We start from the raw sequence: 21,200 nt of genomic DNA on the forward strand, positions 1-21,200 counted from the left end.
CCAACATTATAATGTACAACATTCAGTTCCGTTTTCTCCTTCTCCCGCTTCGACCTGTCAAACACGCAGTCTTCCTCCTTGATGCCACACTTGCTTGCACGAGGAAGACACCTTCTTGGTGACCTAAGTACCTAACTAATGAAGGTTTTTAAAAAAAAATCCAGTTGACATAAATGAAGGGATTATGTATATAAATAATATATATATGTATTTCAAGAAAAGTATTGGACATACACTAGCTGACTAGCACGTGGTAAGAAGATAAGAGTGTCAAGAATATCAACTAGACATTCTTAACACTTTTTAGCATTCAGAGTAACTCTGAGCTATATATGTAGTGAAAATATGCTAGGTGTTTGTAAGAATGTTATGTGTTTAGTACAGTACTATTTATTTGAAGTGAAGGAATGTGAAACACTCATATTTGAGTTTCGTTCCCTAAAAGGGCATCTTTTATCAATTGGAGCTCTTGGATAATGCTAGCCGTGTCCATTCTATACTGTGGCGATTCCCTAGAACATGACACGCCTATTTCCAGCAGCAAACGCAAACAGGTTTCATGATTCATAAAACCCGCTGTTTCCTCCTTGTTGGTTGTCAGTCCATTCTTCTTGTCATCTTTCAGAAGCACTGGATCGACGATCTCCAGTACACCTTCACCGATGGCTTTTTCAGCATAGCTGTGTAGGCTAAGCTCTTCTCCAAACATGACATCCGTAGGATGCTTACCCGTCATCATTTCCATGTACAGTATCCCAAAACTGTACATATCTCCGTTTCTTGACACCTTGCTCCCGACCCCATATTCTGCAATCAAATTTAAGATTCATTACGAAATGAATAATTCCGTGAGTTAACGTTTATCAGCATATAACATACCTGGAGCTGCATACCCAATGGTTCCTCTAACTCCAGCCGAGCTGCTATTATATCTATATTGGTACTCAGATTGAAGAATCTTTGAAAGCCCGAAATCTCCAACGTGTGCTACCATATCTTCATCAAGAAGAATGTTGCTAGGCTTCAAATCACAGTGGACGATAGTCTGTCCAGCTTGATGGTGAAGATAATCAAGCGCATAAGCTACATCCAACGCAATACACACTCTTTGAATCCGACCAAGTTGTCGGAGCTCACTTTAGGCGTTATGTAACCATTTGTCTAAACTTCCATTTGACATGAATTCATAAACTATGGCTTTGAATTCGTTGCCTTGGAAGTCGATGCCGCTGCAACACGTTATGACTTTTGTAAGGTTTCTGTGCCGGGTATTTCTTAGTACCTCGCACTCAGAAACGAAGCTCTTGGAACTCCCTCGGTGATGGAGGTTTAGTACCTTGATAGCAACAATATTCACACCATCTGAATCAAGGCACCCTTTATATACTGATGAAAAGCTTCCTTCGCCGATGAAATTTTTATTGGAAAAACCGTCAGTTGCTTTGTAGAGGGTTTCATAAGAAACCTGAATTAGGGACTTTCCGGAAGTAGCCTCTGGCGGATGATCATCTTCTACTTCCGTTTTCCGTGGACACAACACGAATAACAACACCACTATTGATACAAAAACTAGAATCGAACTAAAAGAAATCACTAATATAACCGCAAGACTCAACTGTTTTTCCTTTTTTTAGACCAGCACTTGGGAAACTGAAATTCAGGTGCACCGTCACAAAGCCGACTGTTGCCAAGAATAGACACTGAACTTGTGTTAGCAAACACTCCTTTTTGTGGTACCTCTCCCTCAAAATCGTTGAAAGATATGTTGAGCTTCTTCAAAGGAATTACTTCCAAATAAGTCGGGATCCCCCCGGTGAAGTTGTTATGTGAGACATCAAGATTTTCAAGGGCTCTTAAAGATCTCAAAGATTCTGGAAAAGATCCTGAAAAGTAGTTGTTGCTTATGTTAAGCCTCTGAAGGCTGTTGCAACTGCCGAGGCTGCTCGGAATATCCCCTGACAATCGATTATTTGCCAGAATAATTTCGTTTAAGTTCTGAAGATTGCCGACTTCTACAGGAATTTGTCCTGATAATTGGTTATTACCCAAATTCAGGGTAACGGATAGCGACGGCAGTTCAAATAGTTGCTTAGGAATCTCTCCGGTAAGGTTATTTTGATCGAGGTATAACCTTATCAATCTTTTACAGTTCCCTAAACTTGACGGTATGGTACCGTTAAATTCATTTGAAGTCAAGTACATATCAACCATCAATGCCAGATTTCCTAGAGAATCAGGAATGTTCCCCGAGAAGGAATTATTCGTAAGATCTAGCCTCCGTAGATTCATAAGATTGCCAATGGTCACCGGAAGTGTGCCTGTGAATCGATTACTTGACAAGTCCAGTAGAGTTAGACCAGAAAGATTGCCAACTGATGAAGGAAGCCAACCGGAAAATTGATTAGAAGTAACACTCAAATGATATAATGTAGACGGCAAATTTTCTAAAGATTCCGGCAGGAAACCTTTAAACTGATTGTAACCAATATCTATATATCCCAACCTTCCGCATATAGACAAATCATGTATAAACCTCATTTCATCATCTTCTCCACTTCCGAAATTATTTGAAGCTAGTGAAAAAATTACAAGATTACAGGAATTCCGAGAAGTGAATACTAGTTTTCCTGAAAAATTGTTTTGAGCTACGTCTAGGACCTGGAGCTGGGGAGAACTGAGCACGGATGGTGGAAGGGGACCGTTTAATCGGTTAACCGACAAAGAAAGCGTCCCAAGACGAGGCATAGTAGAGCCTAAGTTTAAGGGTAGTGTACCAGTGAGTCGATTATCATCTATAAAAACTTGTTCTAAAGAAGAACAATTATAGAAAGAAGGCGTAATGGTACCCACAAGATTGTTTCCACGCACTGAAAGTCTTTTCAAGTTAGTTAGCCGGTGGAATACGTCAGGAAAACGTCCACCGAGTTGACAATTGCTGAAAGAAATCGTATTGAGCAATGTAAGATTCGCAATGTATAGTGGAATCCCGCCTTCTAGAACGTTGCTGTGAACGATGAGTACGCTTAGCTGGGACAGTAAACCAACCCCATCTGGGATCTTACCTACCAGAATATTTCCACCCAACTGAAGGACTTGGAGTTTGGAGCAATTCGCTATGGCGTCCGGAATGTTACCCGTCAACGAGTTGTTTAAAAGACTTAGTTCTTGTAGTCTAAAGAGACGGCCAATTTCATGCGGGATTTCACCAGAAAAAGAGTTGTTAAAGAGCCAAACACCCCTGAGAAAGGTTAGATTTCCGAAGGAAGGAGACAGCGTACCGCTTAAGCCTCTGGATGAGAGGTCCAAGAGGGTGACTCTTTGGTGGCGTGGGCTGCAAGTAACACCTACCCATTGGCAGAAAGTGTTGCTGGAGTCGTTCCATGAGGTCATGACACCGTGTGGGTCATCTTTGATCATGGACTTTATTGCGAGTAATGCCAGACGATCTCCGTTGCCAGTGGTGGTGTTCTGTGCGGCCGCCTTTTCAGAGAGTGTGAAACATGTTGCAAAGTGCATCAGAAAGGAGAAGAGAAATGATCGTGAAAAAAGGAACAATTTGGCACTCATTATTGGCAGTGAGTTGTGAATCAAACGTGGTATTTTTCTATTTTTTTCCAGGTTCATATAGTTTTATAAATAAACACAGACGTCACACCTGACCAAGTCAAAACTTTTGTTCACAGGCGTTTCTGATTGTGACTTGGGTGGATTATTTTCAATCCGTATTTATAATTATCTACATATAGATATTTTGAAAGGAAAATACAAATGATTATATTATTATTTCAAAATTATTTGTCTTTAATTTGCATTTTAATCGAAGATCAGTTCGTTCATCATAAACCATTTTTAGTTAACAAAATAGTTCCAGATTATATAAGAACCTACGCACAACAAAAGTTCCACACAGTGACGGACCTAGAAATTATTTTCTTGGGGGGCAACATCGGAACTTAACACTAATTTTAAGAGGGGCGATTGGGATTTTCACATACAAATAACAAAAAGAAAAAAAAATTTAAGGTGGGCGGCCGCCCCCCTACCAAGCACATTGGTCCGCCTCTAGTTCCACACTACACTATACATATGTAAACCTACACAGAACAAAATAACGTATTTTTATTTCCACGTTAAACTACGTATAATAAATAACGTATTAAGATAAACCCTATACTTGTAAAATTTCTACATACACATTTCTAATACCATCTACACAGTATATGAGTATACGCATATCAATACACAAATCCATGTATAGAAGCTCCGAAGTTTTTAACAGTAAAATGGATTTTTATTATCATTTATATCCTTGTTATGAGCTAGTTGATGAAAGGGTCATGCGTAAGGTGTTATGAGCTGGCCAGGTTATGGACTTAACAAAAAGAAGAAGAGAACATATGCTAGTGGCGACGACAAAGACCTTGCGGCCACAACTAATCATTAGCGACAAAGACCTTTTAGCGGCGATAACTAAATATTGCGACGAAGAAATAGCGGTGACTTTTGGCACCTTCAGCGCAGAAAAGTCGTCGCCATTGCTCAATTTTTTTTTGTAGTGATAAGGGGTGGTGCAAGATGTAATTATGTGAAAGGGGAATAAATCCTACAAAATATTCAGCCCCTTCTCATTTCATTCACTTTCAAGAAATCCTAGAGAGACAAAGCTAAATAGAGATAAATCAGGTTTGGGTTTTGTGACTCAAATTCAAGATTTGAGCACGTACGCCACCGAATAGGGAATCGTATTTCATGTAGACTGGCCGGTGGAAATCAACAACAACCTGTAGCACCATCAAATCGATTGGAAACTTGTTAGGCTTGTTTAAAGGTAAGAAAACTCGTTTAAAGCTTGGTTTCTTTAAAATCTTTGCATGGGGACATCAAGGGTTGCTAACTGGGCCATAAGATCAGTAAAGTCGGTTTTTGCCGAAGTAGGGAGTTTTCCCTTTAGTTCGAGAAATATAAAAAAATTAGATTTTAAAGGCGGTTTCACGATGAACATATATTAGTTTCCGAATTGTGCAATAGTTTTTGCCAAAGTAGGGAGTTTTCCCTTTAGTAGTTAGTTTTCGATGATCATTAATGTAGTTTTCGCATGGAACGAGCGTTTTACTTAGAATATAGTTATCGCTTAGAAAGGTTTTCGCAATTATATAGAGTTTTCGTATTGGTCATGCGAAAGCCAAATCATGCGATAACATAATCCGAAACAGAATTGTTGCATGCGAAAACTATTCAAACCGAGAACTTGGTAAGATGCGATAACATAGGAAGTTTTTGCTTTTAGCTATAGTATTGATAGTTAGACTTTATATAGCCGTTCAAGTGTCAAGTTCGTATATAGAGTCTCTTTAATATTGAAGTATGAGCAAATTAGGTGAGTTCTAAATCCCTAATCTAAATGTTTTGGGGCAGTGTGTATACAAGCTGGGCCACATGTAACGTATAAAAGAAAAGAAGTTTTTATGAGTTTTAATTAATAGTTTAATCTATCAACATCCTTCATGCTGATTTACCCATGGGATATGAGCATGATTAAACTATGAAAGTAGTTAGTGAAAACTGGAGGGGCTAGTTTCTACAGTAGTAAGGCAATGCCTTTGTGGCCTTGTCAACAATTGCAAGTCTATAAAGAGGGACGATGGCCACTTGGTAGAAAGGTGTGTTACCACTTGTAATAGCGTAAGATTACACTTGATATTTAAATTTAAACTTAAAAGTGAAGTTATTTTCTGCAGGCAAGTCTATAGATGCGGTGTAAAGTATTCTTTTATACTTATGTTTTGTGGTTAGGGCACATATGTGTTATTTTATAATAACTAAAGTAAATGAGTATAAAGCTATAACTCACTTAGTGAGACTGATTTTTGTATGTACATCATGTTGACAAGTTAGTTGAAGCAAGATTTTTGTATGTACATCATGTTGACAAGTTAGTTGAAGCAAGAATACAGATTGGTTGGCATTCGGACGGGTTACCAGGGTGTTTCACGATGATTTGAAAGCTGTTTAGAATAGATTCGTGAGTGAACCGGTGATGAATTGACGAGTTTTCAAATTACCGCTACTTTCATTTTTCTAGTTGTTTAAAATGAGCTTGAATTACCCAATTCAACTAAATGTTTAAAACAGGCGCGTTTATCTAAATTTAAAGGTTTAAGATGATCTTAGATTATCAAAATGAATTGTTTCATGGGGCGAGAGTAAAAATTTCATGAGAGCCATCGATAATACGATTCACTTTCAAGATGCCTTGAAGGTGAAATGGTAGACAAGCGAGACTCAAAATCTCGTGCTAAAGAGAGTGGAGGTTCGAGTCCTCTTCAAGGCATAATATTGAGAATGCTCATTCAATGAGCAATTCAATAAGAGAGCTCTTGTAGGATTCCCAATAAATTCTTCGATTTCTTCCGGAAGCATATGATTAATCATATGCTTCTCACGTTCCGTGAATAGCCGGGACATTGAGGAATATCCAGAAAGGCATTTTGGGGAGATTAAATGGTGCTTATACCATTGTAGAGGTAGGGTACCAAAAAGACTAAAATACCCTTAAGTACCACCCGCGGGTTAAAGGGAACCCCCTCATATGCCATCTGCGGGACATATAAACCATCCGCATAACTCAAGACAAAGGAAAGACAGCAATACACCCTGGAGACTGTGTGCGGGGGGGACCTGGACGCCCTTAGAAGTCATTCGCAGGGTACTGTTCCCACCCGCACGGATGACCAGAAGGCAACGTCTCCAGCTGTATTTAACCAACTTTCTTTTAGAAGATTTACCAAGATCATTTCTTGAAAAGCACGTGATTCGCCAGCCAATAGGAGAAGGACACGTGGTCAGGTTGTTATAACCGTGCACATGGCCATGTTTATCTCGTCATATTACAGGAGGACACGTGTACAGGTTGTTACACCATGCACATGGGCCGTATAGCTCAACCTATCATATGATGACACGTGTCTAGGCGGTTACAAATGCATTTTCTTGAAGAGGACAGCCGGACCAATAATATTCTCATATCCTTCGACTATAAATACCTTCACAATCTCCATGAGGTATTCATTCACTCCCAACTATCTACTCTAAATACTCTAAGTACTTTATCTTCACCGGAATAGTACTTATTCTCACGCCAGATCGAGGGTGGTTACGGGAAGACTCCCCCCCCTTTTGTCATTCCCGTAATGAGCTCACGGTGGTTGTTTTGCAAGTTTTTGTCATTGGACTTGGGAGATTGGGCTCGTATCGTTGTTAGTAATTGTTCGTACCGTACCCTGTGGACTCATTGGATCTAAGACCCGAAAGGGAATTAGGTCTAGTGTTTCTTCAACCATCAAAATTAAAGTTCGTGAGTTACACACGCACTCCATACGTACGTCTGCTTATGCTAATTGGAAATTTGGAACTTAGATATAAATGATGTTGGAGGTACTGCACTACTATTTGATCTTTGAAATTCAATTTTGTGGAATTGTTAAAATTTGATGTTTGAAAATGAGGTATATTGTTTTGTTGATCTTCCGAATTCAAACTTGTTGATTTGTCAAAATTTTGTGGTTGGATCATGGTCTGTCTTAGTTTGAGGGGATATAGGAGGAAATTAAAGTTTAACAATAATATAATTAGTAATAGCCCGGAATAAAATTAGAACTACTAATAAATAAAACTATATAATATATGACATTAAAATAGCATAATGGTGTGCGACCAAGATAAGGTAAACAGTAGCTCCTTTAATAATTCATATCGCCCTAAAAATCCTTAGCTTTAATTTTACGTCTCCAAGAACTTCTATCCTCAACCATGTCCCCTAAAAGGTTTAGGTCTATCAAATCCTGCCTAATCCTTTCCTCCCAAGTTAATCTAGGTCGGCCTCAACCCCTCCTCCCCTCTATATTAATGTTTTCTATGATTCTAACAGGATTCGTCGTCTGTCTTCTCTTCACATGACCAAACCATCTGAGTCTCCACTCTCTTATCTTGTCGGATATGTTAGCTACCTCTAATCTCTCCCGAAACACACCGTTTCTTATTCGGTCTAACCTTGTGTGTCCACACATCCAGCGTAGCATTCTCATCTCTGCTACCTCCATTTTCCGTGCTTGTGTCGTATGTAAATGTTGCTTTAAATTGGCTATTGTTTATGAACCATTCATTTTTTTCTCACATGAGGAGCTATTTTACCAGCAGGGAAAAGTTAAAATACAAAGGACAACAAAAATAAGAAGGGTGAGAAGGAATCCAGTCCATTGATATTAGATTTGAATAACTGAGATTAATTTAATAAATAAAAATTGATGAAAAGGATATGAAGGTAATAACCCACCTTTGTTAACTTTCTCTCTCCACATGCAAGGCACATGTCAATTCCCCAATTATTTTAAAATGTCCATAACTTTTTATACGACATTATTTTTTTTTTAAATTCACCATAATAATAACCGTTTTTTATCTTTAATATGAGTATCATATTGCTATATAAAAATAGAAAATTAAGGAGTTTTTTTAATTTTGTTTTTTAGTTGTTCATTGTGTCTTTTAGTTGAGTTTTTATATGAATTGTATTATAGATTTTGATCATTATATTTTTCAATTGATACTCATATTAAAGACAAAAGTTAAAACAAAAATTACGTTATTGTGTCGTTTGTTAGTCATTAACTTTTAGGCATTGTGTAATACGTTCATTATCTTTTATTCGGATTGACATATGTCAAATTCATTTAATTTGAGAAAAATAGTATTGCGTTCATTGTATATTACGTTCAAGTCATTGTGTAATATGTTTTCATTGTGTTTTATGTTTCAAATCATTGTGTTATATATATTCACCATTGTGTCTTACGTTTTAGGTCATTGTGTTATACGTATTCACCATTGTGTCTTACATTTTAGGTCATTGTGTTATCCATATTCACCATTGTGTTTTACGTTTCATGTTATTGTGTAACATGTATTAATCATTGTGTTTTATGAATTAGATAATTTGTTGTTATTTTATCATAATTTTAACATATTATTACTGAACAACGGTGTTATTAGTATTTAAAAAAGCATAATGATTAGTTGAAAGACACAATGACGAAAAAAGACAATGACGAAAAAAGACACAATGATAAGCGAAAAGACACAATGGTGTGCGAAAAGACACAATGAAGAAAAAAGACACAATGATAAGCGAGAAGACACAATGGTGTGCGAAAAAACACAATGACGAAAAAAGATACAATGATAAGCGAAAAGACACAATGGTGTGCGAAAAGACACAATGGTGTGCAAAAAAACACCATGGTGTGTGAAAAAACAAAATGACGTGATTTTTGTTTTAAATGTTATATAACAAAAATCATACTCATATTAAAGATAAAAAACGCTTGTTATTATGATGAATTTTTTTTAAAATATCATACGAAAAAATTGTAAACGTTCTAAAATGATGGGGGTATTAACATGTGTCTTGCATGTGGAGAGAAAAAATGAGTACAATTAACTCTATACCCTTTTTCTTTTGATCCCTACTTGACACATGTCAATTATTTATGACTTCTCATTTTTGTTATCCTTTATAGAATAACTTGACCCTTTACAAGCATGCAATCTGTATGTATTAGCGTGAACTTTTAACGTTGATTTGTTTAGTATATACTTAAGTGCACGGGTGTGAAAAACAAATCGAATATAAAATATTCAGGATAAAAAGTGAATAAAAATAAAAAAAAATAAAAGATGAACACGGTGATTTTAAAATACAAATTGAATATAATTTATTTATGAGTAAATTACAAATTTTGTTCTTTTGTTTTAAATTTGATGAGATTTGTGCATAATGTTTTTAAATGTTACAAGATCTATCATTTAGTCCTAACATCTCGTTAGTTTTTACTTTTAAATGTGATCATGTACTCGAATTGGTTAATTTACTCATTCATTTAAAGAAACATAAAGGATAATATTTGCAATTTACTCAAATAATCTATACTCCTTTATACGGAGCAACATATTGTAAGAGGGACATAATGATCTTTTACTCAAAATTCTTAAATTTGGTCAAAATGGTTATTTTGAGAATTCTCTGTCTCTGTCTGTGGAGACCCAAATTTGATCATCACTTGTGTCACTTTTAATGGATTAAAGCAATGAAATATTTGAGCTAGTCATTGTGCAAGGTTGTTAGTTCGAATCCCGAGCCCATCTAGGTTTTCGTCCCACCGTGTGTTACACTAGAGAGTTCCGCTCTTGTGGTGGCACAATGATTGTCAAGTGGCAACTGGTCGTATGGTTTCTCGGGGGAACGCCCAAGGCAAACTCTGACGCTAGAGTGGTTCCGATTAAGACAACATTATCTTACCAAAGTAAAGTAGCAGAGCTCTTCAGTTTTAAAAGTGTGACGGCCTAAACATAAAAAAAATATTAATTGCTCCAAGATAATCAAAAAAGGTCAAGAATAATAAAAATTTAAACTGCTCATGTTTACCAAAAGATCACTAATTATTTTATTTATGGCTATCTTTTATAGTTTTTAAAAAAGAATCAAATTTACTATTTCACTTCAATGTTTTTCTATAGCGAAAATTACCCAAATAGACAAGTTTGATTAAATAATTACTAAAATAGACATGTCTATTTAGCCTACATCTCTCAAATCATTAGTTTTTTAACCAATAAACAACTGCCACGTCACCGAAGCCGGCTAAGGCGGCTAAGCCTTTGCCTCCACTTTATGGGCACGAAATTTTATAAAAAGTAAACGTCCCACCTTTAACCAATAAAAATTCGACATGTGTCAAAGGCGGCTAAACTTAGCCTACATCTATGGTTATTTAGCCGGCATCTTTGACTCTTAGCCGGCTTCGGGATACGTGTCTATTTAGTTAGCCAGCTCCAAAGATTCCTTCTTAGTCGGCTCCAACTCGACTTGTAGGCTAAGGCTTCACTTAGCCGCCTTCAATCTTTTCATTTAGCCGTCTAATTTTAGCTTCCAAAATTGAATATTTTACCAACCTTATTAAATATTTAGCCGGCTTCACTTAACCGTCTTCTTCGCCGGTGTAAATTTAGCAGCCAAAATTGAATATTTTACCAACTTATCAACTCTATTAAATATTTAGCCGTCTTCACTTAGCCGTTTTCTTAGCCGGTGTAAATTTAGCCCCCAAAATTAAATATTTTACCTACTCACTTAATTATTTAGCCGGCTTCGCTTAGCCGCCAATTTTTTTTCTCTTAGCCGACACGTTTTAGCTATCAGCAATAAATACTTAACTACCCAAATTTAATTTTTCACCAACCATTTTTATAAAACTAACAACCACATTCCCAACATATTATAAAACCATTTTCACCCTCTCTCACTTTTTTACTTTCTTATCATAAGATACTCATTTTTTAAAAATGAGTAGGGAATATGTTTGTTAGTTTTATAAAAATGGTTGGTGGAAAATTAAATTTGGGTAGTTAAGTATTTATTGCTGATAGCTAAAACGTGCCGGCTAAGAGAAAAAAAATTGGCGGCTAAGCGAAGTCGGCTAAATAATTAAGTGAATAGGTAAAATATTTAATTTTGGGGGCTAAATTTACACCGGCTAAGAAAACGGCTAAGTGAAGGCGGCTAAATATTTAATAGAGTTTGTAAGTTGGTAAAATATTCAATTTTGGCGGCTAAATTTACACCGGCTAAGAATACGGCTAAGTGAAGCCGGCTAAATATTTAATAAGGTTGGTAAAATATTCAATTTTGGCGGCTAAAATTAGACGGCTAAATGAAAAGATTGAAGGTGGCTAAGTGAAGCCTTAGCCTACAAGCCGAGTTGGAGCCGGCTAAGAAAGAATCTTTGGAGCCGGCTAACTAAATAGACACGTATTCCGAAGCCGGCTAAGAGTCAAAGATGCCGGCTAAATAACCATAGATGTAGGCTAAGTTTAGCCGCCTTTGACACGTGTCGAATTTTTATTGGTTAAAGGTGGGACCCGTTTACTTTTTATAAAATTCCGTGCCCATAAAGTGGAGGCTAAGGCTTAGCCGGCTTCGGTGACGTGACAGTTGTTTATTGATTAAAAAACCAATGATTGGAGAGATGTAGGCTAAATAGATATGTCTATTTTGGTAATTTTTTAATCAAACTTGTCTATTTAGGTAATTTTCCCTTTTCTATATCATATTATAGCCTTTGCTAGGTCCCTACTTGAATGTTCCAATATTTGTTACTTGAATGTTCAAGTAACACATTAAGGTTACCTGAATGTTCCAATGTTTATTAAGATTAAAAGTTGAAACTTCTGGTTAAATAAATAATTATTGGATTAATGAAACTTGTTTGTTATAATCTGAATTCTTCTAAACCGCAACAAAATCTGTATATTTGGTAAATAAGTAAATGAGAGTGTCACCTATCATAATTTTTAATAAAAAGTGTGTTTTCACTTTCTCCATCTTAATCCCTAAATCTCTTTTTGTTGGTTGAACACTCTTAGCTAAAGAAATGTTGATTTTGGCGGTTAAACAATGAAAATACCTAAGTTTATTACATAAGAGAGTACATCATATGGTTTACATTGCAGTCACAGATTTTTTAAATAGATACATATTACAATATGAAACTAACCAAAGTACATAATTAAATCACCACAATTAAGATACATCATCCTCTACCATCCTTCCGTCCTATGGCGGCCCCTCCCAGCCACCCCAGTGTCTCCTGAAACCACTGCCTCCTGAACCGGGGGTTCCACCTTGAGCAACTCCCGAGTCCCGGCCCTGGTGCTTCAAGTGCTGCACACATATAAAGCATTGATTATATATTGACCATGGCATACGTAAGCAAGAATGTAAACAGTTTTGTTTGGTTGGATTATTCCATTTTGATTTTCTTTTTCTTAATTAGAATTAACCATAAGGCTGAGGGGTGTGGGGGGCGCGAGAGGGGGCGTGAGTGGGGGCGCCAGCCAATAATATTGTGACGTGTGGCAGAGAGAGAAACTTGATAAGATGGGTGTTGGTAGTGGTGATAGCGCCCTGGGCCATGGTGTGGAGGGGCGCGAGAGGGGGCGCGAGCGGTTTATTTTTTTATTTATTTATAAATGTATTAAAAAAACGTATTATTAAAAAAACAAGAAATTATTTAAAAAAACACACATTAATTAAAAAAACACATTAATATATAAAAAAAATTAAAGTACTAAAGAAAAACATTATTCTTATTATTCGGCTTCGTCTTCTTCGATCAACCTCTTCCGGATACGTTCCTTTTGTTTTTCCATCAGCATTTGGTCGACCGGATTTAGGTGGCTGAAGTCTCTTGCAAGGAAGTCCAAATCTCTCATTCTTTTTTTTTCCTTTTTGTCAATAGAGACCACCTCCATGGTTTTGTTGAATTTATTGAGGGATTCAACAAGATCGTTGATGTTTACGGCTTCCCCCTCAGCCGGTTTTTTGCCCCTGGCGTCCCTTCCCAATGGCCGCCTCCTCGGCGGTGAAGACGTTTCCTCCCCCGCAACGTTTAGGTCGAATCCAACCCGGCAATCCGGCCCGGCGGAAGTGCTGTACGCTCCAGACGAACTAGTTTTAGTCCGTTTCGGCCCTACTTCCGCATCAACGTCCGGCGCCACCAGCTCAACCCACTTAGAACACCTTCTCAACCTCTCCCACACCTTTACACCGTCCCACGTCTTCACCGTCCCATACCTCCGCAGGCACTCCTGCCTCCACTCTTCGACGGTGAAATTATAAACCGCCAAATCGTCACTGCCACTTGGTCTCATACGACCGGCGTTCCTGTTGAACAGATTAGTAAACAAGCCGACAAATTTTCTGATTTCGGTCCACCGACCCGAAATCATATCGGCGTTCCGCTCTGTACTCCCAACGAGCGAATAGAACGTCTCCCTAACCTTTGTCCAAAAGACCTTGCTCTTTTGGTAGTCCGCTGCAAAATGCATAAATAAATTTGTAAGTCATTTAACTTTTTTATTTAACTTTTTTATTAAAAATCATTTTTAAAAACGTTAAAACAATTACCGCAACGCCGATCCTCAGAAGTGACTATCCAAGCCCGACACAGGGCTTCCTTCTCATCCGATGACCACGGAGTGATTTTCCGTTTCGCCCTTCCGGTCGAAGCCGAACCCGACCCGTCCGTTGCAACTTGTTTTTTCCGGTGGACGCGTCTTCTTTGTCCCGCAGCTTCACCTTCTGGTTCTGGTTCTTGTGTCTCCGGAACTACAAAGTTAGGAGACGGTTGTATGTTGGATGGTTGAAAGCCGGATGGTTGTTGCGACCCCGAATAAAACATCGGTTGGTCCGGTGCCGACCATAAATCGTCGTAACTGTAATCTGATTCTAGGTTTGGGTACCTATTTCCAGCCATGTTTTTAAAAAAAGGTTTGGAAGATGGGGTGATTTTGGGTTTTGGGTGTGGTATGTGATATTGGTATGTGATATTGGTGTTTGTTTGGGTTTGATATAGGTTGAATAGAGAGAAAAATCGAGTTTGATTTTGTGTTCCGGATGGTATGTTAATATATAGGGTTTGAAATTTTTTTTTTTATTAACAAAACCCACCCAACGGCTCTTTTTCACGCATCCCAAGCCACATTCACGCTCCCCCCAGCCGCTAGCCCACCCGCGCCTGCCTCTTTTTCCGCGCTCGCGCCCCTCTCGCGCCCCTATAGCGCCTCGGTGGTGTGGTCCTCGCGCCCCGGGGCGCGACCGCCTCGCCACTTGCGCCCTTTCTCGCGCTCCGCACCCCTCAGCCTAATATGAAAGCTAGTCCTCGAACAAAACAAAAGCAAGAGAATCAACTTTAAATAAGTAAGATTAATTAGAACAATAATTAATGGTGAAAAGAAAGGGCTTAGGTTAAAATAAATAGTCTTTTAAATATAGAAAGTCGTAAGAAGGGTATCAAACGGACTCCGAATAAGCTCAGACTAGCGTATTGAAAACGGCTCATCGAACTCTACGATATTAGATTTTAGGTTTTCGTTTTTCGATTTCTAGCTTGTAGATTTAGAACTTTTGTTTAGATCATTGTGTCCTTTTAATTATAATTGTATTTTTTATTTATTTTCGTCATTGTTTCTTTTTTTGTCAACGTTGTGTTATATTACTCCGAAATCAAAATTGTGTCATATTTTTCTCGGCATTGTATTGTATTTTATGATACATTGTGTCTTTGTACACTTCCTAGATTTAGGAGACCTTGTAGGATAACCTAACCCAATTCAAGAGCGATTTAATTTTACTTTGATATGATATAAGTTAGATTAACTTTTTAAATTTTAACAACATTTGGAACCACTCCTAATACTCAAGTGAACCTTTCTGAAACGGGTCTATATTGATTTTTGACTTTTCGAGGACTCATCTAAGAACACCATCAAAGAAAAACCCTATTGAGTAAGGTTTTAAACTTAAACCTTAAATAATTTCACTGTCTCCCACCTCGAGTTTATGTTTTTTTTTAATTCATGAATGTTACTGCGTTACTGTTTTCATAAGAGAGTGAAGACATAGTTTAATTCGTTTAGATTATTCGTTTGTGCTGCAAGAGTTATGTCTTGTCGGCAGTGTTTATGAAATAAAGAAAACATATTCTCTTACACACGAACAACCCAATCAAACACATATCTATATATCTATCTCTCTATCTCTCTCTCTCTCTATATGTGTGTGTAACATACCTTGTGGAGTTGTGGATTATAATGAGTTTGCGATGGATAAGTTCTTCCCGCATAAGAAATTGGAACAAGTGCTAAAAGAACAATGAAGCACAACATGAAGAAGACATGTGATTTCTTTTTCATACCACCAGCCAAAAATATTTCCACCCACTTAAAAGTATGATTTTAACTCTTCGTTTTACTTTACTTATATATAACAATGAATTATATGTGAGTCAACATGAAGTCTACTTGTAAGTTTTAGTCATGAACTCATGATGACGCACAAGGCGAAGACGAGAAGTATTGGATTTTTCTTTAAAAAAAAGGGTTTTTTTATGTCAAGTATATTTTTCATTAAACTCAAAACGTTTATAATAAAGTGGTCAGCAAATGGACAACAAGCTGCATCGTAACCCACTTTTAAATAGTAAAGACAATCTTATTAAAAACGTAGCTTTGGGACTTAAAAGCCGTAAAAGTACAATGCACGACACACTGAACTCTGCTCAAAAAATTTATAGCCTTCAGGGCCAGATCGAAAATCTAATGTATCAAAAGCAAATGGAAGAAATACATGTTGATTCTCTAAACAAACTTTCGCGTGTTTAACAACTTTGCTCGATTCAGCCTTCAACACAGCCTGACCCACAACAAACCCACGATCACTAAGCCCAACAAAAGCAGACACTCCTGTAAGATCCACACAGACATGTTCCCCCCTGCTCACCCGAATACAAGAATATGATCAATTAACTGTAAATAGACCTCCCTTCAAGCGGATCCATAAGAAAGTTAACATGGGCCTCCCTTTTAGCAGATTTCACTGTCCGTTTAAGAACATCACACAGATAATCCCTAACTAAATCATGTATGTATTTAAAACCATGCACTTCTTTGCAATGCACCGCATGGTCTCCAAAAGAATCCAAACAGACCTTGCGACAAAATGGGCTAGGCTCATCAGTCGGAAACATATGGATCATTAGTCGGTACTTAAGGATAGCCCAGTACTCCAACCCCGACATATGCTGGCCCAATCCTTCAATGGGGATGAGCGTTAGAAAATCATGTGCCCGAAGGCATTCAAACATTGCCTTTTTGGCGAGGGGATATAACAAACTTCACTTCTAAACTTTAGACAATTCCACTGAATAAGGCACTCGTCAAAACATGTTGGGCTTTAGAGGGGCGTCCTTAATAGAGAATAGGGATGACAATGGGTCGGGTTTGGGACGGGTTTAGATATTCCCAAACCCATGCCCGGTTATTCAAAGTCATCCCAAACCCATCAGGTTTTAATCGGGTAATTACCCGTCGGGTTTCGGGTTTTCCCATCGGGTTTCGGGTTTCCTATCGGGTTTTGATAAAATACCCGTCGGGCATAAGCGGCTCAAAACCCGTCGGGTTTTGACAAAATATAACTAATCCATTATAAAGATAGTTTCCATAAAGATAAAATATCTCAAATAATTGACATAAACAAATTTCGACAAATAATATGTTTGGAATATAGTATATATATAATGTGGGTACATCTTGTATATAATCGGGTAAACGGGTTTATGTTATCGGGTAATCGGGTATACTATAAATCCCAAACCCGTCCCAAACCCTAATAGGTCGGGTATTACTCATCCCATTTATGTCGGATTTCAGGTTTTCTCATCGAGTTTGGGTTTCATTGTCATCCCTAATAGAGAACCTGCTAGTTAGATAAAAAAGAATTGTTATTACTAAACCTATTTTATCAATTAAAAAGACATTAATTTTAAATTATTAATGAAACAGTGTTTTATTTACAATAAATTATTTTTAAATTAAAAAAATCTTGATTATAACAACGTGCAAAATCATCACAAGCGGTTTTTACCAAAATGGTTTTTTAAAAGAGTATTAGTCCGGTTCAAGTCAAGCGATATGTGACCAAAATGGGCTCAGCTACACTAATTATTATAGTAGTTAATTTTTAAAGAAATATTTATTAAAACTCCTTAATATAGAATAATCAATTCTCTATCATTTTAATTGGATTAATATTCTAGAATTTTAATAATTTTCTAAGTCTGAAAAAACATAATATGTGACATTCGTCAATTTCAGGTATAGATTCGTATTTGTTTTGTAAACTTTATTGATGTAAACCGACCCGTTTTGTAAACCGAAACCTTGGATATAATAAAAATGATGGATTTTATGTTACCATATTGTTTTACACTTGTTGGGTCTTGAAAACATTCACTTTGGTCTTTAAAACGCTTAAAAATCACTTAAAACGAACTTCGAGGGCCAAAACTGCCATTTTTGAAAAGCTAGTGAACAACCCCGTCGCGCTACGCGACGGGGGTTGGGTGTTGTAGTCGCGGGGCGCGAAGGGAGCCCAGACCTGCACGTTTTGTTTGTTGTTTTGTGTTTGTTTTTGACCCATTTGCATGCAATTTATTGTGTTTAATACCCATATTTGACCCAACTTTTTCCCCTATATATACACACTCTTTCCCCCTCATTTACAACTGCTACATCTTCATTTTATCTCCCAAATACAAAGATCTTAAGGTTGTTTTCTTAGTGTTCTTGAGTGTTTGACTTCCAAAAGTCAAACTGAGTTTTATCTTTAATTCTAACATTACTAACTCTTGAATATCACCATATATATAATACACACTCCTTGTTTTCTTTATTTGTTACTTCACCGACTCCGGTTGGTTAAGTTTCGAATGTCATAAGGCAAGGCTTCATGGAGGACTTCGTGTTCTTGATATATATATACACACACATAACTTATTATACATATCATTTATGCCTAACTTCTGCTTATTTTAGTTTGTTAGTCACATTTACAAGTCTTGGGTATGTGGAATCCATCTATGAACTCATTGTGAGATGGAAACCGAACCAAACCGAACTTTTGTTAAAAAGACTTGTTGTTGACCTTTTTAGTTGTATAACTTAAATATTTTCATTTGTACATTTTATACAAGATCTATGATATATGGGTATGTAGAATCAATCTATGAACTTGTTGTGAGATGGAAACCGAACCGTTTCGATTTTACTCGCTTAAGACACACAAGTGTGTTTTTAGCTATCAAGATTTGTATATTTCTTTAAAAATAGTTTACAAACTGATTTTAATCATTTTTTTAAGTACTTGGAAATGTTGGATCCAACTTGGTCTCATAACATAGTTGGACCGACAAAACCGAACACTCGCTTAACGTACTTTTGTTAGTTCTAAAACAATAGATTTACATACTTGGTTAAGTGTTATTATGTTTTAATGAGTTATCTCATAATAATTAATATTTTGGAAAGTTGATTTTGGGTTTGACAATTTGTCAAGACCTGAACCGACAACCCGAACACTCGTTAAAAAAACCCGTTTTAGTATCTTTGTCCCAATGGAACTTACATTTAGCATTTTTCTCACCTTATTACTTAACTTGGGTTAAGTAAATATTGAGGTTAGATACTTTAACCCGGTTTCGAGTAAACTTACATTTTTAAAGGGTTATTATTATAAATTCTTAAATAGTTACATTTTAAAGCTTGAACTTTAAATTGTTTACTTTTTGCAACAATTATCTTATTTAAAGATCTTCAAGGCAACCTTTCTAAATCCAAGACTTCTTTTATTTTAGGCTTCATACGTTAACTCGTCTTTCCGACAAATCTCCAAATAATCAATCTTTCAAGTTATTACTTGAACGTGAGTAACTTCATACCCCGTTTTCTATCTTTTGTTTTGGGGGTGACATTTCATCTTATCTAAACTAAATGTTTTATACTTGGGTCTTAAACCACAAACGTTGTTGTATACTTTATTTGAATAATTGCTCGATTTGGTGTTCTATGCTTATTTGCCTATGTGTTTATCGCTTTCGGATGGTGGAACTATAAATCCTAGACCATTTGGTAACCCCTCATGGCAAGGTGTCGTTAACGTAATGCAATTAACGATAACTATAAAATCCTAAACTATTTGGCAACCCCTTATAGTTGGGTGTCGCTAACTTGTTAGCGATAACTATTTTATCCAAGTTTATAGCTATTATTTATGGTTTTGTATACTAGTTTTGTGGCCTTTCATACTATATATCTATTGTTCAAACTTATGAATTGCTCACCAACCTTTGTGTTGACAAACTTTATTTTATGAAATGTTACAGGTTTGCATCTAGATTGATTATGGAGTTCGGTGAAGAAAACGTCACAAATACCGTTAGGATATTAGCAAAAATGAACAATATTTGATTTGCTATATTTTGTGATATTTTATTGTATTTGACTTATGAATATTTGGTTATGTGACATTTTCGATGTTGTGAAATGTAATGAGTTTGTTAAATATTGTCGCTTTAAATAGTGTCATGTGCTTATGGGCAATCGTTGTACCCCGGCATGTTCCGCCGCCTTTGATCGGAGTGTGACATAATATATATAGAAATTATTAGTCATGAACTCAAGAAAACAAGATAATTTTATGGATTTTGAATGGTATCAAATTGTAGAGAAAAAATAGTACAAGAGAATGAAATTAAAGAAAATATATTATTATTGAGCACAAAACTAGTTTTATGAAAGAATAAATTATTTCAAAAGAATATTAAAAGATGACTAATACTTGTGTATTTCAATAATATTTTCCAAATTAATTAAATAGAATTAGTTGAAGAAATTGATAAGTTTTAAAAGCCCAACTATAACACACAACTTGTTCCTCCACAATTTAAGACAGCAATTGACCAAGTCAACAATATATATTGGTTCAATTTGGTGGAACTATATATTGTCAACAATATGCTTATTTAGAGTGGTTTGCGTTTGGGCTGACTTAGCAAACTGCAATTGGGCTTGGATATCCATTTAGTTACATATGCACAGAGAGAGAGAGGTGCACACAGAAACAGGTTTCCAACCGGTTTGTACCCGATTTCGAAATCGGTTACTAACCGGTCCAATCCTAACCGGTTACTAGCTAATCCTAACCGCCGGTTAGAAACCGGTTTATATTATTGATTTCAAAACCGGTTATTAACCGATTATTATTATTATTATTATTATTATTATTATTTTATTAAAAATCGGGTTTTTTCCGGTTATTAACCGGTTCGGTCTAACTGGTCAAAATCGTTTCTCTAACCGGTTACTACCCGACCCGAAAAACCGGTCTAACCGGTTAATTCCCCAAAAATGAAAAAAAAAACCGGTTAACATACTAACCGGTTAATTGATAACTGACTAACCGATTTGTGCACCTACAGCCATAGGGCAAATTCTGAATGGAATGTCAGATTTACTGTTCGGTGTCTACAGGAGGCAGCATTTGCCAAGGAACTTTGGGACTCAATTGAATCAAAATAGATGTGAGAGGATGTGAAAAGCAAAAAATTTGTTGCAAGTAATTTCAATTTTTACAACATGATAGACAATAGGCCTCTTATGAAACAATTTAATGAGTTATTGCATATATTGGTTCAATTTGAACAACATAATCTGCATATGGGTGAATCTCTTTCTGTGTCTAGCATAATTGA

The 21,200-nt window shown here is 36.6% G+C and overlaps 1 pseudogene across 1 annotated transcript; it reads right to left on the minus strand.

Annotated features, from left to right (window-relative positions):
* Positions 1–374: 374 nt before the first annotated feature.
* Positions 375–3,668, minus strand: LOC143535611 (uncharacterized; annotated as a pseudogene). Its single transcript, XR_013135738.1, has 2 exons — positions 880–3,668; positions 375–807 (listed from the first exon to the last, which is right to left on the minus strand). The product of XR_013135738.1 is annotated as an uncharacterized LOC143535611 (transcript).
* Positions 3,669–21,200: the final 17,532 nt, after the last annotated feature.

The sequence above is a fragment of the Bidens hawaiensis genome, unplaced genomic scaffold, assembly GCF_021521415.1.
Source record: "Bidens hawaiensis isolate Kalapana, Puna unplaced genomic scaffold, B.hawaiensis_p1.1 tig00010569_1, whole genome shotgun sequence".
NCBI classification, from domain to species: Eukaryota; Viridiplantae; Streptophyta; class Magnoliopsida; order Asterales; family Asteraceae; genus Bidens; species Bidens hawaiensis.